General features: G+C 49.9%; 1 protein-coding gene across 5 annotated transcripts in view; it reads right to left on the reverse strand.

The window, feature by feature from the left end:
• Window positions 1–25,899, reverse strand: part of EHMT1 (euchromatic histone lysine methyltransferase 1) — a 114,982-nt gene that overhangs the window by 81,734 nt on the left and 7,349 nt on the right. Inside the window, exons 1-3 of one of the 5 annotated variants that reach the window (XM_062640288.1) lie at window positions 12,391–12,507; window positions 12,124–12,233; window positions 11,812–11,922 (exon numbers count right to left, since the gene is read on the reverse strand). The exons of 1 other annotated variant lie outside the window; for it this stretch is intronic. The gene's annotated coding sequence lies outside the window, so the exon portion shown is untranslated. Of the gene's footprint in view, window positions 1–11,811; window positions 11,923–12,123; window positions 12,245–12,390; window positions 12,508–25,899 lie in introns of those variants that run through there. 3 more of the 5 variants (XM_062640287.1, XM_062640289.1, XM_062640286.1) reach the window with 3 other exon arrangements.

Here is a 25,899-nt window from a genome sequence, read left to right on the forward strand (position 1 = left end):
GTGTGCTCAAAGGGAGCAACGTCCTCCCAGCACACCATTGCCACAGCTCCATCCCACTGCAAGGGAAAGCAAGCAGCCGGGATGCTGCGTTGCTCCCAGAGCCTGGCAGGGGGAAGGAGGCAAATCCAGACCATTTTAAAGCTCTCTTGATCATTCCTTGGAATAAAATTTAGAAAAAGAACTCACGGAGCAATTAAAATGTGCAAACATTCTGCTTGCTGTTCCGACTGCCACCTTTAATGTTTCAAACAACATCCAAGGCCAATATTGTTGCTTAATTTAACATAACTGGATCCCGACTGCATTTCTAACAGATTAAACCACAGAAATATCCACATGTTTTAATGAGGATTTGGCACAACTCGGCGCCAGATTTTAGCAATATTTTTGGACTCCAAGTTCTTGCAGAAGAAAAGAAGCCCCTTTGGTGCTGGACCTGCATTCCCGGCACTGAAGCTTTTTTGGACGTAAGTGGAATTGAAAACCTAAATATTCAGCGCTGTCAAAATCTGAGCAACATCTGGGCAATTCTCTTTGCCTCCCAGAAGATTTTAGCCAGCTCTGCAGAGCCTCACTCATGTTGCTGAGGCAGAAGGGCTCCTCTTACATTTGCATGCTTCACCCTCGGTCTGTAGTTTCTATGCCAACAAGCGCTTGTAACTCCTTCCCAAGCACATTTGGAAGTGGGGGACATGGAAGATCTGAAATGGGATAAAGATTATTTCCATTTGAGGGGGTTTGTTGTGGTGGGTTTTCCCCCAAATCTAACTAATCCTGTATTACTGTGAGCTCTAGAAAGGCCCAATAACCATCACCTCAGTCACAGCAACTCTTCCACCTGCTTCAGAAAACAGTGGTGACTTCCTAAGAGGAAAGTTGCTTCAGTCAATCTCAGGTGTAAAAATATATACACATCTATAAGAAAGTTGGGGCTGTTCAGCCTGGAGAAGAGGAGCTGCAGAGAGACCTCAGAGCAGCTTCCAGTGTCTGAAGGGGGCTGCAAGGATGCTGGAGGGGGACTCTTCATCAGGGACTGGAGTGACAGGACAAGGGGTGATGGGTTCAAACTGAAACAGGGGAATTTCAGGTTGGAGGTAAGGCAGAAGCTCTTCCCTGTGAGGGTGCTGAGGCGCTGGCACAGGGTGCCCAGAGAAGCTGTGGCTTTTTCGCCTCTGTGGTTGCCTCTGTGCACGTACAAGGTCAGAGCGCTGAGCACGAGCCTTCACTATTAAATTGGTCTGGGGTAGGGAGGAAGGGGAGGCATCACTTTCAAAAACCTGGATAAAACTGAAACTGCTGAGGTCTGAGTGACAGCTCAGTAGTGGCCCTGTACGCTGCAGTGAATAATGGACACATAAATTTGCATGGAGCTGCTGTCTGAAGAGACACATTGATTCATTGGAGAGAAAACTGGAGTAATATATACTTACACATATATTATACATATTATATATATTTTATATATATATGTATATATATATTAATTTATCTGAGTATACAGAATCACAGAATCCCAGCCTGATTTGTGTTGGAAGGGACCTTAAAGCTCACCCAGCTCCAACCCCTGCCACGGGCAGGGACACCTTCCACTAGAGCAGCTTGCTCCAAGCCCCTGTGTCCAACCTGGCCTTGAACACTGCCAGGGATGGGGCAGCCACAGCTTCTCTGGGCACCCTGTGCCAGCGCCTCAGCACCCTCACAGGGAAGAGCTTCTGCCTAAGAGCTCATCTCAGTCTCCCCTCTGGCAGGTTAAAGCCATTCCCCTTGGCCTGTCCCTACATCCCTTGTCCCAAGCCCCTCTCCAGCTTTCCTGCAGCCCCTTTAGGCACTGGAGCTGCTCTCAGGTCTCCCCTTCAGGAGCCTTCTCTTCTCCAGGCTGCCCCAGCCCAGCTCTCTCAGCCTGGCTCCAGAGCAGAGCTGCTCCAGCCCTCGCAGCATCTCCATGGCCTCCTCTGGCCTCGCCCCAACCTAACCACAAGAGCAGGAGAAGATACTCTTGAGGACCCCAATATGATAAACTTCTCCTACTTGAGCTAGATGGGAGATGCAAAGGAAGGCAGACTGAGTGCCCTTAGCCCAGGCACAATGTTCATTCCACTGCTGTTCTGGCAGGGCACCAGTTCCTTCCCTCCCTGCACCACCACAGATGCTGCTGCGCATCAGACAGCTGATTTCATCAGCAACTCGGGATTTGTTTTTCCAAAAAGGGATGAGGATGAGATCCAGGAAGGGCAAAACCTCCCTCGGGAACAGGAGACAAAAGGACAAGATTAGCAGTATGGTGGTAGAGACTAAAAACAACCTATGTATTTTCAAAAGCACTATAGTCTGACAGGACTAGTGACAGCCCCCAGCGAGCAACCATAGTCCTGCCAAGAGCCATCAACAGATCAGCAGCAAAGGCTCCATCTGTAAAACTGCTCCCATTTGAGACAGGCCTATAGGTCAGTGCCTAGCACACGAAATGCCTCCAGCACAAAGATGCCTCATAAGCTATCACCATTAACGCCCACTGTCCAGCCTCCGCTGTGCCTCAGGAAGGGGCAGCCTCCTTCTCTTACTCAGCTTCCATCCTCTGAGGTTCCCTGCCCCGCTTTCACAACCTTTGCCATTTCAAGACCTCCTGGCAGCCACGCCAGCGAGCACGGAGCTGCTTTACACAAGGCTGCGTGACTGATCAATGCAGGCTTCTCCCTCCACGCCATGCACACGCAGCGCACGCTGCCTACGGATCAGGACCATAACTGCTGTAAATGAAAGACTATTTTCACCTAGTGCCATGGGCTGTAGGGGTTTGTACGTGCTGGAAATACAGCTCCATCTGCAAGTGAAGAGACTGAGCCTAAAATACGCAACCAAGAGCGACTTTCGGCAGAGGGGGTGGCCAGTGGCGTGTTCTCTGTCTGAGGCAACTTCTTCCATGCTGTGCACGACAAGCCAAGTGCACCCACAGCAAGGCACAGCAATGCCTACCAGGTACAGAAGGAACAAACCCGGGTGGGTTTATGGTGCTGCCTACACCTACACCCCCCTGGGACCTCTCTCTGAGGAGGGAGAGCAAATCAAAATCAATCTTTGGCAGAACGAAGCCTGTCGAGACTGATGCTAATGAATTCCCCTGCCAGGGTTAAGGTGTTTAACAGCAAAGGACTGTGTGTGCCCAGCAGAGCAGGTGAGACCTGGGGAGGATATTCACACACCTGCTTTACGTTCCCTGCACTCGCTCTAACCAGGAGAGCCTCCCTCCCTCCCCTGTGCTAAGGGACATGTGGGCCATGAACCACTACTGCAGTCCCTGGAGTTGGGTGATATTAATCTACTTCCACTGTCCTTTTGCTTGAGATGGCAGCACAAAACTCTGGCTGGAAATCATAGAAACATTGAATAATTTGTGTTAGAAGGGACCTTAAAGCTCATCCAGTTCCAACCCCTGCCACGGGCAGGGACACCTTCCACTAGAGCAGCTTGCTCCAAGCCCCTGTGTCCAACCTGGCCTTGAGCACTGCCAGGGATGGGGCAGGTACAAATGCAACAGAAGGTCACACGCGCTCCTCCACTCATGGCAGTACCATGGGGCCATGGGTCCTTGTGCAGAGCCTTCTCCCAGTGGGTCTCTGATGGGATTCCTGCAGCAGCCAAGTAAGACAAATCACTATTAGCAGACCGAGTGCTACAGACAGATCATGAAAATGAATTAACTCCCACCCTTCTCTCATCCATGATGGATTACACTGCCCCTTTGGAGCAATTCGACAGAAGGGGAGAGGGAATCATCCGTCAAATATGAGGAATTTATTGCCATGTGGTTTCCTGTGTTGAAACACAGCCTGAAACTTTCACCAGCACCTCTGATAATGCTACGAGAAGAGGAACGAGCCAGGGCCACACCCAGGTCTGGTGCCAGCACCTTTTTGCTGAATACAATGGAAATGAGCTCCACCTCTGCTGCCCTACGCCTGGATGAGCAACACGTACAGGGACATGAATCATGGAATCACAGAATCAACCAGGTTGGAAAAGCCCTTTAAGCTCATCCACTCCAACCATTCCCAGCACTGCCAAGGCCATCACTAACCCATGGCACTGAGACCTCGTCTCCACGCTGTGTGAACACTTGCAGGGACGGTGACTGCAGCCCTGCCCTGTGCACCCTGTTCCAATGCCTGAGCACCCTCTGGGGAAGGAATTGTTCCTCAGCTCCATCTAAACCTGCCCTGGGGCAGCTTGAGGCCGTTTCCTCTTGTCCCATCCCTTGTTCCTTGGGAGCAGAGCCCAGCCCCTCCTGGCTCCATCCTCCTGTCAGGCACTTGTAGGCAGCGATCAGGTCCCCCCTGAGCCTTCTCTTCTCCACACTGAACCCCCCAGGTCCCTCAGCCCTTCCCCATCACACTTGGGCTCCAGGCCCTGCACCAGCTCTGCTGCCCTTCTCTGGCCCTGCTCCAGGCCCTCAATGTCTCACCTGCAGTGATGGGCAGCAAACCCCGTTCACTGCACAAGACTTGCTTTAACATTGTGCTTTCTCTCTTCACGAACCCTCAGTGTAATTCCCCATTGGAAGCAGGGCCATCCCTAGCTCCAAGTTTCTATTTCTCAAAGCTTGCTGGAATGAAACTGGAAAGCGGGGCGGAGGACAGGATCACCACTCCCCAGCACCGCTGCAGCTCTGGAGCTGTGCCACTGCTCCCACCCCAGCTTCACCAGCGTGCCCGGCATTCAGGAGCTGGAGTGTGCAGCCTGCTATAGAGAATAAATGTGTTAGCTGATAAAATATGAAACTCCCTTCCTCAACCAACGCACCCACAAAGCTCTAATTTAGCTCTGAGATTCATCACTGAATATTACATCACTTTGGAGCCTTTTTAGGAATGATCCCAGCATCTTCCCAGATTAATCAGGTAACTTTTGAGCCTTTTAAGGAAGCATTCCCATGTTTTCCCAGATTAATCAGGTAACTGGTTTTTAGCCAGGCAAAGTTTAAAATAAAGAGCCAGATGAGTGTCAGTGAAAAACTCTTGGAGGGAAGAATTTGTTCCATCATACCTGTAAGGAAGCCCTTGCCCTTCATACAATGGTTTGGATTGGAAGGGACCTTAAAGCTCACCCAGCTCCAACCCCTGCCACAGGCAGGGACACCTTCCACTAGAGCAGCTTGCTCCAAGCCCCTGTGTCCAACCTGGCCTTGAACACTGCCAGGGATGGGGCAGCCACAGCTTCTCTGGGCACCCTGTGCCAGCGCCTCAGCACCCTCCCAGGGAAGAGCTTCTGCCTAAGAGCTCATCTCAGTCTCCCCTGTTCCAGTCTGACCCCGTTACCCCTTGTCCTATCACTGCAGTCCCTGATGAAGAGTCCCTCTCCAGCATCCTTGCAGCCCTCTTCAGACACTGGAAGCTGCTCTGAGGTCTCCACACAGCTTCTCTTCTCCAGGCTGAACAGCCCCAGTGCTCTGAGCCTGTCTTCATACACGAGCTGCTCCATCCCCTGATCATCCTCATGGCCTCCTCCGGACTTGCTCCAACAGCTCCATGTCCTTCTTATGCTGGTGACACCAGAATTGCACACAGTGCTGCAAGTGGGGTCTCACCAGAGCAGAGCAACCACATCCCCAAGCACTGATGTTCCTTCCCAGCAAACACCCAAGGACAACTCTCCTCACTAATGCTAAATCACTTGAGGGCTTCCATTGCAGGCAGCCCATATTGCCAGCAAAATCCTAGAGCAGACTTGCACTATCTACCACAGCAGGCTTGACCCCATTTTCATACTGCAGAGCAAAAATATCCCAACAAACCCTCCTAATCCTGCCGGACACAGAGCAAACAGCACTCCAGGACTCCTTCAGTACCACCCGATTAAACACAAACATGCCCCTACAGTAGCTCAATGATTTTAAACATTCACCATCTTTTCATTTCAGATTTAAGCACTTTGCCTGGCAACTGTCTGAAGGGAAATCATTACAGAACTAGGAGGACAATTCGTTTTCCTTTATTCTGGAAGAGATTATTGGAATAAATAAAATAATCAGCTTAGACAAGAGCACAGTTGACAACTTGTGAAAAACAAAGGACTTCTTTTCATTTTGCTTTCCAAAGGGAAGATGTTCTTGGACGGCGTTTGCAAGGGAAGTGCAGAAGTTCTGGAGTTAAATAACCTTGGGCTGCTAACTCCCAAACAACTCCCTGCACGTCACTTTAGGCTGTCACTTCAGACACTCCCAGAGCCACTTAGTTTTAATATATCTAATATAGAAACTTAGAACACCTCCAGAAAAGATACAAAAGCTGCTTCCCGATCCCATTTTGTACAGAACTACATCCGAAGCAGCCTTAGTCCAAGTGGAAAAGATGCCCTGGGAGTGAGCACAGCCCCAGCACTAGGCACTGACCACAGCAGGTCACTGCCTTTTAAGTTCCCCTTCCCCTCCAAATCTCTGCCCCCCATAAATCCACACTAAGTCCTTTGAGGCTAATGAGTTTATCTGGATTTCAAGCACTGTGGAAGATACTAGAACCAGTTTCAAAACAAGCCAAGAAAGGTTATATGCTAATGCTTGCTGATGAATGCAAAAGAGAGGAGCTGTCTAATCAATGCCAGTCTGTAGCACTTGATGCTCAGCATCATGATTAACATGGTTAAAGGAGCATCAGATACACTATGACTTGCACATAACAGCTACAAATCTGAATTAAGTTAAAGGCAAGGCATTTAACTCCCAAACCCCAAACCTAACTTCTCCCAGTGGGAGAAGTGAACAAGAGGAAAAGGAACCTTTCAGTTTGTATTAGCAAAGAGATGAAGCTGTTATTTACTGAGCAAATCGGGGGGTATCTCTTCCTGAAGGACTCTTCTAATAAGCAGTGTGAGTTATATAAATAGCAGGAAACTGTGGTTCAAGGTTGCTACAGCCTCAAAGAAGAAACAGGGACAATGAACTGATGGAGGCACAGATTCCCGGGAACACTAAGGGCTGTAACAGTACCGAGGAATCAAATTGATGATCTGGAAAATAAGATGAGATTAAGAATGATCAGGTTAGCGCGGGCTCTGGAAGGAGCAAAAGCAGAACACAGACTCCTGGGTTGCAGTGGATTGTTAAGGAGGCTTGGGATGAATACTTTCTGCTGTTCCCATCATGTCCCAGTGATCCATGTCCCCAGACAGGCCAGTCACATAGTGCCCTGCACCCCTCCTGGGGAAGGAGCTCGCTTGTGCATCAAGGAGCCATATCCTTAAATCAGCTCCAAGGCTGGTGCCTGAATCCAGCACTGTTCCCTGTGAGGAACAGAGGGAAATGTGTGACTCAAGATGCTCCCTTTGCTATCTCAAGCAGTGGTTCTGTGGATTCTGGGTGCAGCCACATCACTGCAGCTGGAGACAGTGCCACCAGGAAGAGCTCCCGCATGTTCCAGCACTCCTGCCCTTCCCACAGGGAACAGCCATTCCTTCTGTTCCCTTCAGCACCTGTACCCTTCCCACAGGGAATGGCCATTCCTTGTGTTCCCTTCAGCACCTGTACCCTTCCCACAGGGAATGGCCATTCCTTCTGTTCCCTTCAGCACCTGTACCCTTCCCACAGGGAATGGCCATTCCTTCTGTTCCCTTCAGCACCTGTACCCTTTCCACAGGGAGCAGCCATTCCTTCTCTTTGCTTCTGGAGCTGTAAATCACTGCGGCAGCAAATAGGTCACGGGCTAGATGATGCTTGAAGAATCACCTGCAGTTCATTTCCTCTTCTTTCCTTCCTCCCCTCCCCTTGTTTTAAGGAGCCACCAAGGCTCCTCACCACCTCCCGTCCTCTCCTCCTCCTCTGCCATGCTCACAGCACCGGCTCCTGCATTCCTGTTCTCTTCCTGCTCTGTTTAATGCCATCTTTCAGCACAGGCAGATGCAGGTCTTTAAAGCAGGATTTCTCTTCCATCTTCCCTTTCTTCACAGACCCTGTTTTTCCAAGCAGAACCTAACACACTGTGTTGCTTCTCTAAAACTCAGAAACCCAAATGTATGTCCTATACACTGATCAATGCAGTATGCCTCATCCACCATAGGAATCCCAGCCCGGTTTGTGTTGGAAGGGACCTTAAAGCTCACCCAGCTCCAACCCCTGCCACAGGCAGGGACACCTTCCACTAGAGCAGCTTGCTCCAAGCCCCTGTGTCCAACCTGGCCTTGAACACTGCCAGGGATGGGGCAGCCACAGCTTCTCTGGGCACCCTGTGCCAGCGCCTCAGCACCCTCACAGGGAAGAGCTTCTTAAATGTCTAATCTCAATCTCCCCTCTCTCAGGTTGAAGCCATTGTGGAATGCTGTGGAATAATGTGGAATGTGGTTATTCTATTGACTTCACAGCCAGGTTAAAAAATGCAGCTCCTTCCCCTGTGCCTGGAAGTTCACTCAGTAATCCTCAGGGAGATGGGGGGTAGGGAGTCCCCTTTGCTAACTGCTGCTTTCAGGATGCTCCAATGCCTTCCCAGGAGCACAGGAGATGCTGAAAGCCCTTCCTGGCTTCACCCTACAAGCATAGGGAAGGCTCAGAACAACAGGAGGGTACCACAAAAGGGCACAAGGCAAGGCTGCAGCAGCAAGAAGGTAGTTGAGAGCATTAAGGAAGAAGCTGAGACGCTGCCATGGGCTGGATTTCAAAGTGTCCAGGCAGACAGGAGAGCCGGAGATAAAACCTTTCTTTCAACAGAGCCTCATGGAAGCACGAAGGTGGAGGAACACTGTGTTACAGAAAACCCTGCTTACAGCAGAAGGAGGACTCATCACAGCAAGTAATTACAAGGCTCCTACCATAATGGCTGGGTTTTAAGTCATTGCCAATTGACTACAGGTTGGCTGAAGCAGTTAGAAGGGAGAGAAGCAAAGACACCAGGCTTTGAAGCAGTCATCATTTGATCGGTAAAGCCTGGGACTTTGATGCAGTGTATTCCCCAGCACAGTGACTTTCTCCTCCCTGTGGCTGCCAGGCCTGCAGAAGGGTTCTTTAGATGCACCTGCAAGATTCAGTTCCAGTTTGTTCTTTCTGTTTTGAACACAGTCCTTGGCTGCTGCAGTACCAGAGGTGAGCAAGTCCCAAACACAGGTTTCAGTTCCTCCCCTGAACAAAGCTGCGCTGATGGAGAAAGAGACAGAACTGGCCATACATCTAAATGTAAATGTAAATCTAAATCTGAATCTAAATGTAAAGACTGGAGCCTGCAAATTCAGGCAGTGAATCCTCCTGGGAAGTCCAAGTCACCCACCTCCACCAAGGCACACAAGTCCCCAGCGCTGCATGCCCCACATGCACCGCAGTCCACACGGCCCCATCCACACGGAGAGATGAGTTTGACACCCAAGGTCACGGTTTTGGGTGGGATCCACCTCTGCTCTCCCCAGATGACTCCAGCCACAGCACTGGCTGCTTCCTCCACCACTGATCCCCCTGTTCTCTGCAGAAAACAGCTCCCAGCAGCCGCAGTCAAGCTCTGTGCCCTTGGCTGCTGGGGCTCACAGCAGAGCCTGCACCCACAGCAGTGAGCTGTGAGCTGCCCAAGCAGAGGAACCAACATAGAATCCCAGCCTGGTTTGTGTTGAAGGGACATTAAAGCTCATCCAGTTCCAACCCCTGCCACTGGCAGGGACCCCTTCCACTAGAGCAGCTTGCTCCAAGCCCCTGTATCCAACCTGGCCTTGAACACTGCCAGGGATGGGGCATTCACCAGGGACGTGCAGAGCTGTCCCAGAGCTGTCATTCACAGAGCCCATGAGCACATCCACAGACCTTAAACCAAACAGAAATGAAATCTGATTGTAGTTATTTTTTCCTCTCAGACTCCTCAATTCCAGGCTTGCTGGAGAGGAGCTGGATGCTCCAATCTGGAGGACACCAAAGGCATGGCAAGACCAGAGCGTGGTGCTCCATGCTAAGGGATCTCCTCAGCCACTGAAAATAGCTCATTCACCCCATTTTACTCTAAAATAAGAAGAGGAGGAGGGCTTTACTCTGTAGCTTTGAGACAAAAGGCAGGACACTAAAGAACCAGAGTCACCTCTGTCCTTTCATTGAGCCTCTCCCCATTTTCTAGTGCCAGAGATGCCTGTCCTGGTATTGGAGACCAAAGGAAAAAGTTTAAAGCTGATCCAAATCTATTGTAGAGATGAACTTGATTCCCTTTCCCAGTGAGGTTGCTGGGAAAGACCGAGATGACATCCCCAAGCTTCCTGAAGTCGCACACTGCAAAAGTTATCAACAGTGATGCCCTGCCCTATGGGACCTGGGGACAAGCCCCTTTTCCAGCGCATGGACCAGGTCCGGGGCCTCTGGGTCCTGCACTGGTAAAGGAGCTCCCCACCTACTTCAGGTTCAAGATGTATTTGTGCTACATCTTGATCAAGTATTTTAAGGCCCAACTTTCTTGCTTTCACCTTTGCTTTTCTGAGAACTATTTCCCAACCCTTCAACCAAATGCAACCAGAATGTGATCGCTCTCCTCCAAACTGAACCCCCCTTGTCATGGTGACTGATACATCACTGGTGTAAGATAAAAATATGACACAGAAAACACTCCACCACTGAGAAGCTGAATCCCGACAGCCACGGTCCTCCAAGAGACAAGTCTTTGTTCCCACGATTTCCAAAACAGCATCCTGAAAACAACATCCCTCTCTGCACAGATTCATATTGCTGTATCTCTATCATTTTCCTTACACCCATCAAAACGAATATGTAATTAACCCACCCTCAATAGAAATTACAATGATTCTGAAACAGCAAGAAACAATCTCTGCATTTGGTAGCTAATTATTCCCCCTACGCACCCAGCCACCAATGTTCCCTAAACCCATCCAGGGAATAGACAAGCTGTGCCAGCCAGAGCTTCTGGAAAGGAAGGGAAAAGGAGGGACTAAGCGAAAACCCTCAACATTGGGGTGGTAAAACTGTCTGCCAATGCTCAGTACCTTGAGCTCAGCTAAGTCTATAGCACTGCCCTTCAGCAGTCACCCACCAGCAGCAGCACCCCATCGCACGTGAGCTGACAGACACCATGGGATGGGTCCAGTGGGAGCCACTGACGTGCAAAATGATGGAGTTATTGTTCCCTTCTTCGCACCACTCCAAGGAAACATGGAGCCACTTCCCAATACGTGCTGCTGGATATAAATTTAACACCAGGACCGCTGTCACAGCCATGCAACACAGGAATTTTCAGCAGCACAGGCAGAGTTGCACTATTATTCCTATTCCCTGCTCGAAGGAGGAAGGGTGTGCCCTTCTTCCACTGGGACACAGTCCTGGAGACCTGCTAGGAGCGATCTCCAACAGCTCCAGCTCGAGAGGAGCGATTCATTCCACTTAGGTACATACCACTCACACCATGCCCTCCCCACCCCACTCCCCCCCCCAGCCAGGCAAGGTCTGCTGATGGTTCACCTCCATTTCCTCCTCATCCCATAGGATTAGCTGGATGTTTCTAAGAGGGAAGGACGCAGGCTGTGGTTAGCGAGCACTGCCTCTCCCAGCGCAAGCTCGGCGCTGGCTGAGCAGCTGGAGACAAAGCAAAGCACCGTGTACTCCTGCTCCATGTCCTGGCAGCCCCAGGTTGGCTCTCTACCACTCTAAGTACATGGAAGCTCATCCAAAGCACCAAGCAGGTGGTAAATCACCTCCTCCTTCACCCACACCTTCAGAGGCAAGTAGATAAAACGCTGTTCAGTCCCTTGGAAGGAACAGAGGTTTTTCCTTCCTCCAGGATGCACCCACAAAGCAGGGACTGGGAAGGAAGGAGCTCGGGTTCACCTTGACGCAATCCGTGCGCCTGCAACACTTACCTCGCTGGCTTTTCCTCTCCTCAACACGTGAGAAGCGATGGTCCTTTCAAGCAAAGCCAAAACATCTCAACGATTATTCTCCTTCCCACATCTGACACAGGTTTGCAGCTCCTCAGGCATGGGGAGGAGGGGGAGCAAAATCAAAACAAGGCACTATTATTCTGTAGGCAATCCAAGCTAATCCCTTCACATTTTCTTCCCAACAAAAGCATCGAGAGATCAAGTCCCAGTGGGTTTTGATCACAACTAAACAGGACTAAGGTGTTCTCAGCCCCTTGCTGCCAACAGAACTCAACGTGCAGCAGGCCTCACCTCGTACAAGCATTTCACTCAACACGAAGCCACCCTGGTGCTCTACCCCAGCTCTAGAAAGTCAGCCCGAGCCCCAGTCTGGCCTTGCACGGAAATAGGATTACTTTGGCCTGGAGGAAAAGAAAAAAGAAACCACAACATGAAGGTCACCCATAAAATCATTACACAGCTCCCTCTACCCCAGCGCCTCCGAGAAAACAAAACCTGTATCAAAGCCTCAACCTGCAAGGAGAAACACAAAAAGATAGGTACATTAATCCCATATACCTCCGTCAATTTTTTTCCTCGTGTCTTTAGAGCAGTTGTTTACTGCAGCCAACTGCAGAGAAATTACAGTAGCTTAACTCTCCAACTCCCTCTAAAGGATTAATCTTCCAGTGAGCATGCTCACGCGAGATCTTTCTGCAGCAGTTGCATCCATTTCATGAACTGAAGGGCTGCTGCAGACACGAGGAAATGCCATTTCAGGACGAGAGGCAAAGTGAAAGAGCCCCCCAGAACCAGGGCTCAGCCCTTCCTAGAGCTCCAGAAAGGCTCTTTGCCCAAGCCTCCACCTCCAACGAGGTTTCGAGGTTTCACGTTCATGTGCCCTTTCAGGAAGAGGGGGGGTCAGTGGCTTCCCTGCGACACACGTTTGAAATGGCTGAGCTTGGCTTTCCTCGCCAGGCTGGTGGACACTTCACCCACCGGCCCTGGAGGCACAAATTGCAGCTTCTCACTGGCAGATTGTTCTTTTGTGTCACTCGTTGGCTCCTCTTTGCTTTAAAGGAAAAACCAGGAAGATCATTTGGGGTGCAGGGGGGGAGGGGAGGGAAAACATTCCAATGAAGAGGAATAGCTTTAAAAACCTAGCTCCCAACTCAGTACCACAGGAGGTAACAGATCCAGGGACACGTTTAACTCCACGGATTAAGGACCCATGCAAATGAGGATTTGCTGTAGACAACAGATCCAGCGTCTGAACAAGGCTGTTCAAGTAATCGTGTCCATTCCCTGCAGGACCACTGCAGTTAAACTGCTCTGTTGGGGGGATTTCTCCCTCACCCCAAAACCAGGCTGAAAGCAAAGCTCCAAAATGAAGCACTAAATATTTATACTTTCCAATCAGATTCTTCCATTTCCCTCTTCCCACATTCCCAGGGTTCTGCCTTCCCCTTCCCATTTATCTATTTTATGTCCTGGTGCTTAATTGCTCTTTGTAGCTGATGGAGACCCGAGCTCCCCCTCCCCCACGAAAGGCTCTTGTTTCAAGTCTGAAGCCCTGCTTGAGCCCAGGACTCTTGGAGACCAGACTGCAGCCCCGGAGCGAGCACTGGGAACGCTGGAGCAGGCTCCAGCCCAAGGGCTGAGATCGCTCCTCGCATCCAGGCACCAGGGCTCACCCCGGCCATCACAAACACCTGAACATCTCTTCTTTACACACACCAAGTCTTGAACACCTTTGATGCCAGGAAGCTCCCCTTTTTTTTGGTGAATCCACAAAAAAAGGCAACGTGCCATGAGAGTGTTAACTAAGGGCTATGTCTGCTCTTGAAAACGAACGCTCACCATAGCGACAGGCTCCGTAAGGAGTGATAAAGCCTATGGTGACACTGGATATTTTGTTCTGTTGTCACCTAAATAGAATCACCCACAGAAAGGAAATCTCTGTTACCATGCATTAAAATAGACGCTTTGTTTTATTTATAAAGCATCCAAACTGGTTGGTTTGGATGTGTCACAGCACAGGCTGTTCATCCACCCCTCCCTGCTCTATCCTTTGGGACCTAATGAATGATGCCTGCAGTCATCCTCCCCTCGCCTCCCACTGATCTCAGGTGGTGCTGAGGCTGCTCCAAGCCCTGGGTGGAAGGTTTGGAGCCAGGGTGGGATCTGTCCTGCAAAGGAAAAGCCCAGGCTTTAGAGCATGTGAAAAAACCTTGACGCAGGAAGATCAGGTCCTGCACTTCCTCCTCCGTTGCAGGATTACACCTAAACATGAAGTTCGGATCGCAGATATGGAGTTATCCTGACCTGTCATTCCCAATTTGGACACCAGTCATACTCCCAGAGAGCTTCGCCTTTGAAGATTGACTGCTATTGATTCTTCTTCAAGCAAACAGCCCAAGCTGGCAATCAGTCAATAATAAGCAATTACTCGACAGCCTCTTATCTGCAGATGCCAGCCCAGACAGCTCGATGCCGAGAGGCGGCAGGTCAATAAATCAAAGCTGCTCTCCAATTTGAAAATATCATCATTTAACAACTCCCCAGCCTTCAACCTGCCTGAGCAAGCAGCCAGGACACAGGGAGATTCCTGCAGAGCTGGGTGGTGGGGTACTGCTGTTTTACTGAGCAGGAGATGGCGTGTGATGGGGTGAGATCCACGTCCGACACTCCTCATTTGTCATCGGGAGGATGAAACTTGCAGCAGGAGGAGGAGGATGGGAGAGGAGGAAGCAAAGCCCTCCTCCTTCAAACAGGTACTTTTAGGGAAGAAGCAGAACAGCCTTCCCTAAATGACCTCCATTCCTGGCTCGCTTGGACCACTTTGCTGTTCACAGGGACCCTCAGAATAGCCAATAGAAGCCTGTTTAACTGCACCGTGACAGCCAACTGATGACACCTTTCTGCTGTCCCTGCTGTGACCTCTATACTCTGGGTATACACTTAATCATCTCATCCCCAAAAAGGCACTGCTTTGCTTTTTCATGGACTCAATATGATCCAAGTAGATGAGCCAAAGGCTCCTCCTGCACATTTCACTGCGACCCAGAGGTGATGCTGTGAAATCCAGTGCAACAGAGAGAAAAATCAGCCTCTGCTGAAGACTTGTGTAGGCATTTTATGCTCCCAGTGCAGACTCCCATTAAAGACTCATTTGTACAAGAAGAGCTAAGAATTGACTGTATCATTTGCAGGAGAACAGTCAGCTGGAATGCAGCCTTCTGTCTAGTGCTGGAACACTGGAACTAGACACTGACACAGGGTGCCCAGAGAAGCTGTGGCTGCCCCATCCCTGGCAGCGTTCAAGGCCAGGTTGGACACAGGGGCTTGGAGCAAGCTGCTCTAGTGGAAGGTGTCCCTGCCCGTGGCAGGGGGTTGGGACTGGATGAGCTTTAAGGTCCCTTCCAACACAAACCATTCTGTGTTTCTACTGCAGAACCTGAAACTCTTGTACCTTCACTGTTTATCCATGGGCTCTCACAAAAGTCATGGGAACAGCCTAAAAGTACCAACAGAACAGATAGTGCTGCACAAATCATTCTGCCTCTGCTGCTAGAGGAGGAAGGAGACCTATAGGATGCTGCATCCTCCATGTCAGGCGTTAACCATGGGCACAGAAGGAAGTAAACAACGTACCAACAAGCTCCTCACGCACAGGAAATCCAAGACCCTTGGAGACCATGAAGCTTTCTCTCATGCTGCAGAAGCATCCCAGGTTCATGGAGCTTGGGGCAGCTCCACCACCATACACAGCGCGGATGCCACCCCATCGAGGCAGGCTGCCAGAGGTCTAAACAACCCCATATAGATAAGAGAAGGCGGCAGCATGACTTGGGAATGTGCTACCAGCAGCTCACAAAGAAGAGAGCACAGAGACTTCTTGCTTCATTGAACATGACCACTGGTCCCAGGAAGGAATGTATTTGTATAATGATGACCAAACCCCACAGACTGAGCCTCTCCAGTCACACCAGCTTGAAAAGAAAACAGATTTTGAGCCCAGTATCTACACAAAAGGGGAGACCCACTGGAAGCAGGATCAGCCCCAGGCCTGGAACCCACTCTTCACACTCCATGTGCCACAAAATGCAGGTGCCTGAGGACATCTTACATGTCCTCAGTCTTCAACACCTGAGTTCTGGAAGGGAAGGTGAGGTGAATTATTTCGATAGTACTTGCCTGCTGGGTCAGACTTCTTGTGGAGGAGCTTACTGAGGCTTTCACCTCTAGCTACACACAGTGCACTTTGTTCTTCCTTTCACCAGAGGCTGGGACAGCAGGAAGCTGTGGGAATGTAAGCCCAAAATCTGAAAAGGATTTCTCTTCTTCTTACCCACAGAGCATCTACAGGTGGCTTTTACACTGTCTGGAGCATCGTGGTGAAGTGTGGAAGGAAACCCATGTCAGCACTTCACATTGTATCATTGTCACCTTTACAGAAAAGCCACAAAATGCCAACCCAGCTGACAGGATCCCACAAACCACACTGCAGAGCAACAGCAGGTTCATGGGTCTTGCAGCCTCTCAGTTATTTTCACACATACCTGCATTTTGGGGGGTATAAAATTCCCTTTTCTCCCCCTTCTAAACATGTAGATGAGCAGGGCCAGGAGCAGGTCAGTGGATCCATGCTGTAAGGACAGGCTGGTGGTAGCACAGCTCTGAAGAGGAGCCTGCAAAGCAGCTGGAGTTGCTGAGCACTGAACTAGTTATTTCCCCACAAAGGAGAGCAACCATGCTGTCTGCAGTGGCCTGGCTTCAGTGGACACAGAGCCTCAGCCTAACCTGCCTTGTCATACTCCACAAAAGGAAAACACTAAGGAAAATAAGCCACATTACACACCATCAATGTGGCAGTAACGTAAGATTATCTCTCATCTTCTATGATGAAAACAATGCCAGTTGCAAGACTATGAGATATCACAACCTGCTGTTCACCCTTCCCATCTCAAGCTGTGACCATATCTTACAAATGCTGGTGAGGATCTGTGGTACTAGATTTCCTTCTTTTAAACCATCACGTTAGCACCAGAATCCTGCTGCTTTGGGTCTTCAAAGTGTTACTAAAGCAAGAAAGGCTAGAAACCAGAGCACAGACCAAAAGGGCTCCACAGCCCCACCAAGGATGTTATCACGGAGGTAGCAAGGATGTAAAACAGGACCGAGAAACCTCCCTTAGAGCAGGCAGCTGCTATCTCCAACACTTCTGGTGGGTAGAGTGATAATTTAGCAAGCCCATCATCTTGGTAAGAAACCGCAACAGCTCAGCCCCATGTCTGCTTCTTATCAGGAGCTCCACAACTGACCAAGGCATTGTTCCTCTTTATGATCCATTCTGTCATGCCCAGCATGAACATGCCGCTGCAGTCCAAGACCTCACAGCTCACTGTGGTGCAGAGGCAGGAATTAGGGACACACTTCTGTAAAGGCAAAGGAAATCCCTGCTTGCATGTCTGGCAGGCTGCGGGTGCAGAAGGTGATGTAGTTAGAGTACCTCTCACTGGAAAATCCAATTTAGGGTAAATTCCACCACTCCATTGGGCAGGGTAGACAAAATGGGATCTCACTGCATCTTTCAGGGCTTATTAGACTGGCCCATATGGCTGCAATGAATACGGATGCTCTAGAAAGCAATCCTCAAGGCAGACTGATTCTGGGACTTCTAGCATGGAGACACAACCCCAGAGATGTGTGCACAGTGCCCTAATTGTAAATACTACACACTGGAGTACAGGGAGGACAGGAAACAGCAGGCAACCCGCTGTCAAAATCAGCCCATGGTGGTTGTGTTTGCTGCATCATGCTGTCTGCAGCACCAGTTCTGATACAGGAGAACTTCAGAAGAGCTGAGAAGATCCCCACGCTTCACGTACACAGGGATCTGGTTTGCCCTACACTGGCTGCAAGGATGTGACTGACTCCGATTTGCCTCTCGAGGTAACCAAGGGCTGTTTGAGGGGGTCCTATCTTCATTTAGCAAAACCTGTCCCTCTGCACCCAGGCTTCCTATCACCTACCCCAGGGGCTTTCAACATTTGCCTGCCATTTACTTTCCAGGAGGCTCCGAGGGGTAGCTAAGAAAGGCAAACCACTTGCAATAGTCCTATTGCTATAGACATTTACATCCTGCTGGCATGGGATTAAGAACCACTCAGACAAAGGCAGCAGCAGCAGCAGAGAGGAAGTCCTGGAGGTGTCTGGCTTGAAGTACGAAAGCCAAAAAAAATTGAGTAACCTTGTTTTTCAAAGCTTAAGCCAACGGTTTAGTGAAGCTGATAAAGACAAAACTGCTCATGGGGGCTGATGACAATGAGCACGACAGCTCGCAAAGGGATGACCAGCTACAAGGATGAAGGCTCAAAGGTGAACCGGCCTCTCCTCTGGCTTGTAACACATATACAGGTTACCAACCAAGCACAAAGAGGGTGATTATTTATCCATCCTCTGAATTCAAATTCAAAGGTGAAGATACACGAACTAGTGAGGATCACAGCACCAAGTACCTGCCCTGCCCAGAAACCAGAGGCCCGAGCCCAACGCTCCCAAATGCACAGTGAGGATCCGGACCTCAGGAAAATGGAAGGGGTTTGCAGCAACTTCATCCAAAGGCCCTGACAGGCCAGGACTGTGATGGTGACCTTCCACCACAGCCAGGTATGGAGGCGAAGACGCCTCCCAGCGTGCCTGCCCACAGCTCTGGAAGTCATTCCCTCCTCTGTTGCGCTCAACCACACACCTTTCACCCAGCAGGCAAAGCAAAGGGGGGGTGGGATGTGGTCCAGCCTCACACTGCCTGGATCTACGCTCCAGCTTTTTGTTTCTGTGTTCCCAAAATAGCTTGTTCCCTGTTAAAAAGAAAACCCCAAACACAGAGAAATGCAAACACATGGAATGAGAGACACTGGAATAGTAGAATGTAAAAAATAAGTGAATTAGTTCAAGGACCTGAGAAAGTTGGGGCTGTTCAGCTTGGAGAAGAGAAGCTGCATGGAGACCTCAGAGCAGCTTCCAGTGTCTAAAGGGGGCTACAAGGAGAGGGACTCTTCATCAGGGCCTGTAGTGACAGACAGGGGGTGATGGGTTCAATCTGAAGGGAAGATTCAGGTTAGATGTAAGGCAGAAGTTCTTCCCTGTGAGGGTGCTGAGGCGCTGGCACAGGGTGCCCAGAGAAGCTGTGGCTGCCCCATCCCTGGCAGTGTTCAAGGCCAGGTTGGACACAGGGGCTTGGAGCAAGCTGCTCTAGTGGAAGGTGTCCCTGCCCGTGGCAGGGGTTGGAGCTGGAGGAGCTTTAAGGTCCCTTCCAACACAACCCAGGCTGGGATTCTACAGTTCTATGACCTGACTACTGGTCCAGCCACAATTTTTGCATCTTTATAGCTACACCTGACAGAGGCACCCTTTAGACCATGACAGTTCTGTTGTGACGACTCAAAGCCTGTTCCAAGTTATACTAACATAAATGTGCTCCTATCAACATGGCTTGGGTCAACACCCTTACGTGATGTGCAGCACAGCCACATTTATGCCAGCTTATACCAACACAGCTAAACCCTGTCTGCACAGGAATTAGCTACACCAGTACCAAAGTGCTAACTGCCTGTTAGTATTTGTAGAAGTTCAGTCTGTGTATGCTAAAAGATGTATGTAAATGAGCTCTCCCAATGCAAAATTAACAGTATTTAATATTATTAATATAATTAATAGCTTTCAACATGCATAGGAACTGCCACGATCATCCCGTCAATGGTTATTTCTACAAATCAAATGGCTCACGGCCAAAAACCTGCAACTGCTGGTTAAAACACACCACCGTCATCTTTCTGGCTTCTCTGCTCTGCTCAGGCGGGCTGTGAGGAACAGATCTCAGTGGGAGCCTTTAGCTGAGAGGTCTTCATGCCACAGAAGCAGCTTGCTCCACTCAACAGGGCTTATTTTGCCAGCAAAACTGCACCCGCACTCAACCATTAGAAGAGACCTGCACAGCCTTACCAAGAGACATTCCCAGATGGAGGCATCTACCTGCACATCCAGGGCTTAGACGTGCAACCCTATACCCAAGGCACAGCAGCATCTGAGACACTATGTCACTGCCAAGCAGCTCTCCCTGTAACACTGAATGCTATGGTGTAGTAATACTTATTACTCAAATGTGTGTTTGCAAGATTAAAACCTACCTGTCTAACCACGCTGTGTAATTACAGCAGAACACCCCACAGCACACAGCTGAGCTCCTCTTCTGCCTGATCTGGACCTGCAATGTCCCATAACAAGAGGCACCACAGGCTCATTCCTACATCGAGTTCATAGAATCCAAGATTTGGTTGCTCCAAGCCCCGTCCAACACTGCCAGGGATGGGGCAGCCACAGCTTCTCTGGGCACCCTGTGCCAGCGCCTCAGCACCCTCACAGGGAAGAGCTTCTGCCTAAGAGCTCATCTCAGTCTCCCCTCTGGCAGCTTAAAGCCATTGCCCTTGTCCTGTCCTTTGTCCAAAGCCCCTCTCCAGGTCTCTTGTCAGCCCCTTCAGCTATTGGAAGGCTGCTCTAAGGTCTCCCCAAGGCAACCAAATGGGCAGGTGACTGTATTCCTAGAAATTCATTTGCAGAGGTGGCCTATGCCTAACAGCCCCTGGACAACAACACTGAAAGAGCAACCTGTTGAGACACACGTGGCTGAAAGCCTACACAACAGGTCATGTCATGTGCCAGAGGCAGAAAACCCTTTCATCCTGTCTCTGCTGCTCTGGTGCTGTAACACACAAGGATATCTACAGTTAACAGAAGCCATGGCCTACGCTGGCCAACCCTACCCAAAGCTCTGATAATGCAGTGCAAAACAGTTTGGGTTGATTTTCCTTCCACCCAATTTAACTTCTAGCACTCAGTCTAACACACTCCTTCCCACTCTCATGCCCAGAGCCAAGCAAAGCACATCTGCTGGAGCAAGGTTCCATTAGGAACCTGACTGACAGCAGCCCATGAGCACGTGGATCCTACCCAGGCTGAGCAAGAGACTGTAACCACATGGGTTTGTCACACACAGAGGAAAAAGCATTGTGAATTCAGGCCAAAATATTAAGGGCTTGGTCTCATTCAAAACCATAAAGCAGCTGAACAAAACAGCAGAGCAGAGCTTCCCCCAGTGTGTTTGCCCAGTAAGGCACAGCCACACCATGGCTGGGAGGAACCTGACCCAGAGATGGGCTCTCAGGGTGACAAAGGTGATGCTGCAGGATGCTTGTGGAGGGCTCTGAGTTCCTTTTAGTCCCTTCCCTATTCTCCCCCACTCACCTGCACCCTGAAACTAGGCCTGACCCTCCAGCTCCAACAGCTCTGCTCTTCCACAGCCACGCAACCAAAAAAGACAAGTTCATCAAAGAGAGACTTTCCTACCCAGTGTTTTGCTCTAGAGAAGTCAGTGGCAGGTTGTCAAAGTGGATTTGTTTATTCAAAAATGGATTTTTCCCAGCAAGGAGCACAGAATGTCCGTACAATAGACACCATATTGTAGTTTTCTCATGACCGCATAGACTGGGACAGGACAGGTTCACCTCATCTAAAAATGGAGAAAGAGAACACATGAAATATTACAGATCACACTTCCAAAGTCCAGTGCTGCTATCAGCAGTCCAAAGAAGGGGTGCTGGACACTGGGAGTCACACTTTGATCACATATAGCTCACGTGTTACAAAGTGCTTCTAGAAGTTTTTGATTTCTCTTCATCAGGCCCAAACACGATCTCAAGGAATGAAGCCAGAACCCAGAGCACATGAAACAGTGAACATCAGGACTGGTGTAACTTGCCATCTCTTACCAGTGAAGGTAAGCTGTACATTTAAAAACCAACATCCTGCATGTCTACACTTCCAGCTAATGGCTTCTAGCACCAAGTTAAGCCTTAGAACTTCATAAAGATAATCCCTCTGTTTTATGGATGGGAAAAGCATCACAAGCTTACCCCAAGGAGGGGTAATCCTATGATGTCCAGCACACCAGGGACTGAGGGGTACGTTGGGATGAAGAGCCACCTCGCAGGCCTCACTTGATCCCAGTGAATTCACTGGACTACCAAACACCCCAAGCGCAATCAGATCCAACACAACAGCTTCAGAGACGAGAGCAGCCACATGGGCACAGGCAGCACACGGCTGCTGCCGGCAGTGGGGCCACTGCTTCAGCAGACAAAGCACCATGATGGCTGTGCCAGCACAATTACCAGAGCTCCCATTCACTGGCATTTGACATGACTACAGAGTGTTTTGGGCACAGCAGCTCTTCAGCAGGGACGCATTCTAAACCTCATCATCAGGCTCCACCAACCAGTCCTTGAACTTTTCCTGTTTAAACTGTTGCCTGCCCCACACCCGTGGGGCTGGATCAGGTCCCAACACTCTAATGGAACACTCTACTTCAGTCTATGCAATCTTCTGTCTTGAGGAAGGTCAGTGCTGCAAACTCCTTGCACTTAAGTCCTATTATCTGTCCACATTAATTCTGCCTTCAGGGCATTTACAGGGCCTCAGCTCTCTGCTCGTACAGCTCCACATTCACCAGCCCCAAAGCCAGATGTCTGCTAAGTAAGAGGAAAAAGAAAACAAAACCCAGAGGTTTACCTTACTTCAACTGCACAGTCAGTTTTTCCAGCACTCTCATCCTGCACAAGGCCCAACACCTACTTCAGAAACTCTGGGAAACAAGCAGGTTCTTCTCTGTGCTTGCAAAGCACCATCTATACTTACAGGGCAATAAAAATTAGCTTAATTAATAATACATCAGCAAGAAAATGGTAATGAGCGCCCAGCAGGGAAAAGGGCTGTTGTCTAATCTCCTTGTGTGGACTCCTTGCTTTGGCAGCAATCAGCAACTGCATCAGCATTACCATCCCAGTGCAAGCTCAGATATCTGACTCACCAGGGAGCCAGGCAGGAGCCAGGCGCTTCCCAACGTCCACATTTCTCTTTCGAAGCTGTTGCATCAGGAGTGGCTCTTGGCAGCTCCAAACCAACTTCCACTTGTGGAGTTTTTGACATTTAAAGAAGAATTCAGAATATCCCTGGGCATCCAATGTATAAATCATAGAATCCCAGCCTGGTTTGTGTTGGAAGGGACCTTAAAGCTCATCCAGTTCCAACCCCCTGCCAACCTTCCACTAGAGCAGCTTGCTCCAAGCCCCTGTGTCCAACCTGGCCTTGAACACTGCCAGGGATGGGGCAGCCACAGCTTCTCTGGGCACCCTGTGCCAGCACCTCAGCACCCTCCCAGGGAAGAGCTTCTGCCTAAGAGCTCATCTCAGTCTCCCCTCGGGCAGGTTAAAGCCATTCCCCTTGGCCTGTCCCTACAGGCCCTTGTCCCAAGCCCCTCTCCAGCTTTCCTGCAGCCCCTTTAGGCACTGGAGCTGCTCTGAGGTCTCCCCTTCAGGAGCCTTCTCTTCTCCAGGCTGACCCAGCCCAGCTCTCTCAGCCTGGCTTCAGAGCAGAGCTGCTCCAGCCCCTCTGATCACAAATACACACAGCCTCCTGCAAGCAGCTCTTTGGTGATGTCTGCAAATTACACCAACAGAGCCTGCATCAGCATTAAGCTACTGACACAACCGTGCTGCTGGGCCACAATCACGCTGTGGGGGATCCAAATCAACCCTCCCTAGCCCTGGGAGCTGGCCAGGAACGTCCAAGCCCTTTGTGTCCTGCCACCATCACTGAGCAGAGGCACCACAGGGTGTGCTGCTGCTGTCTGCGCTAGGTGCATTTCAGGGCACAGGATGTAAAACCCCTCTCCCAGCTGTTTTCCCTCCCAGCTGCAGTTGCAGGAGGCTGTGTTGGCAGAAGCCAGCACCCCAGGAGCTGGAGCCTGGGGCTCACTGCTGCCAGGGCCGCTCTGCACTGGAGCCCATCCACGCTGGCGCCCGGCCGCGGCGCGTGTTCATCAGGGCCTTGTGCCGCATGGGGAGGTGGTTTCCTGCAGCCAATGGAGGAGCCGCTCCTGCCTTTCATCGCGAGCGTGGCTGGAAACAAAGGCCCCGGGAAGAAAGGCTCCTTGGCTGCTACAGCTTCCCAGTGCTCGCCAAGCCTCAGAGCTGACAAATCACCCTCGTTCCTCCTCACCTCCTCCTCCGCAGCCTCTGGGATCACACCAAGACCTGTATTTAAGCCCCCATGGTGGCTGGGGGCGAGGAGGATCTTTATGTCGTGTGTCATCTCTGACGGCAGCCTCAAGCCACAACTCCAGGACAAACAGCAGCAACAGCAATGTAACGTGCAATGTGTCACCACGTAAAGCACCCGCATCTACATCTGAAGCCACAGGTAACATTTTAGTCTACAAAACACAGGGGCAGAGGGTAAATTATGGCTATAAAAGAGCCTCCATGAGGATAGTCTAGAGGTGTGGATTCGAAAAGGCCTCAAACCAATCTGTTTTTAATAAAAGCCATAACTGGCTAAGACTAATGTCCTATCAACATCGAGTTCCATGGTAAAAAGCATCAAACTCAAGAAATTCAACTCATTAGAAACCCAAGAATGTAACTATCACCAGCACAAAGGGTACTTTCAGTAGGGAAGGAGACTATAAAACAAACAAAGAAATCCCCCAAGTGCGGGAGCTGGGCACAGAGCACACTGTGTGTGACAGGCCTAATTACAAAACGAAGATGGGAAATACAACTTGCAGTGAGAGGAAAACCAAGTGGAAATCACCAAGGCAGAATGCGATCCCCGGCTGGCCGTGTCAAAGGCTGCGAGCTGGCGGCTGCATTAACCTCTCCCCATGCACATCCTCACAAGGCAAGCAGAGGCATCTTCACAAACGTGCTCAGCAGCAGTGTGCTTGCTCCCTGGTCCTGGGGATGTTGGTTAAAAGCCAGCATGGCTCTTCCCCACGGGATATGGCACCACAGCAAGAATAAATATTACCTCAAATAGCACATCTCATCCAAAGGCCATCTTTAAAGGAACATCCGTTGTTGCTCCTCAACGTGTGGTATGAAAGATTAAATATTCCAGATGTCATCCCCAGGTCCTATAGGACATCTGCTTATAAACAGTCATCTTTGCATATTAAAGAGGCATTAAAGCACCAGTGTGAAACAATGCATCCCAGCAATAGTAAGAAACACCCTTCCTAAGCCAAAGAACAAAAGGATTCCTAATGAATGGAATTCGCCAATCCTTAACATTTACCACACAAGAGTTGACAAAAGCTATTACAAACACATTTGCAACTAAAAACCCCTCATGTCTTAGTTACCAGTTCAGCAGTGGTGTTTTGCAAAGCCCTCTGGGTGTTGATTTCATCTATCAAATACTAGCAATGCTCCTCAATTAATACATTAGTTCATAGAATCCCAGCCTGGTTTGTGTTGGAAGGGTCCTTAAAGCTCACTCAGCTCCAACCCCTGCCACAGGCAGGGACACCTTCTACTATGCCAAGTTTCTGTTTAGATTCATTCTTTATGTTCCTGTAATCTGGAGGCTTATGTTCAAACTCACAGGCCGACAGGGTACTAGATGAAAGCAAACAAATCAGCTCATAGCCTGCATGTTAATGCTTTCATCTCCCAAATACAGATACTCTCTTCTTCCCACTGATAAAACCACATCTGACAAGGTGTAAATTTGCCACCTACCCCTTGGACAGATGAAATGCATCACAAGTTCATTTCTCAGGTTCCAGAAACACAAGTGACTTAAACACCCATCTAGTGCAGGTCCTGATGACGTCCAGGCTGGAGGTGCTACCCTCGCCAGTATTTGAGCACTATCTCACAGCCTGCTGCCAGCCCCCAGCACCTTCCTGTGGGTCCCTGCCATGTGTCTGAAGCAAAACTCACAGGGAATGAACTTCAGTCAAGGGCAGCATAAAACCATGCCTTGGGTAACCATGCCCCAGGAACTGAGATAATCTAGAGGATAAATTAAACTAAAATAAGAAATCCATATGCCTTTGCTGTCCAGTCACACCTGGGCTGAGCTACTGCAGCATCAAAACCTTTGGGTCAAAGGCCTTCAAGCATTTGCATTCATGAGACACCAACCAACATCACATTTCAGTAAGCACCTCCTGGTTCTGTGACA

Source organism: Pezoporus occidentalis, unplaced genomic scaffold, assembly GCF_034315485.1.
Source record: "Pezoporus occidentalis ecotype Australia unplaced genomic scaffold, CSIRO_AGI_Poc_V1 ctg64, whole genome shotgun sequence".
In the NCBI taxonomy this organism is placed as follows: Eukaryota; Metazoa; Chordata; class Aves; order Psittaciformes; family Psittacidae; genus Pezoporus; species Pezoporus occidentalis.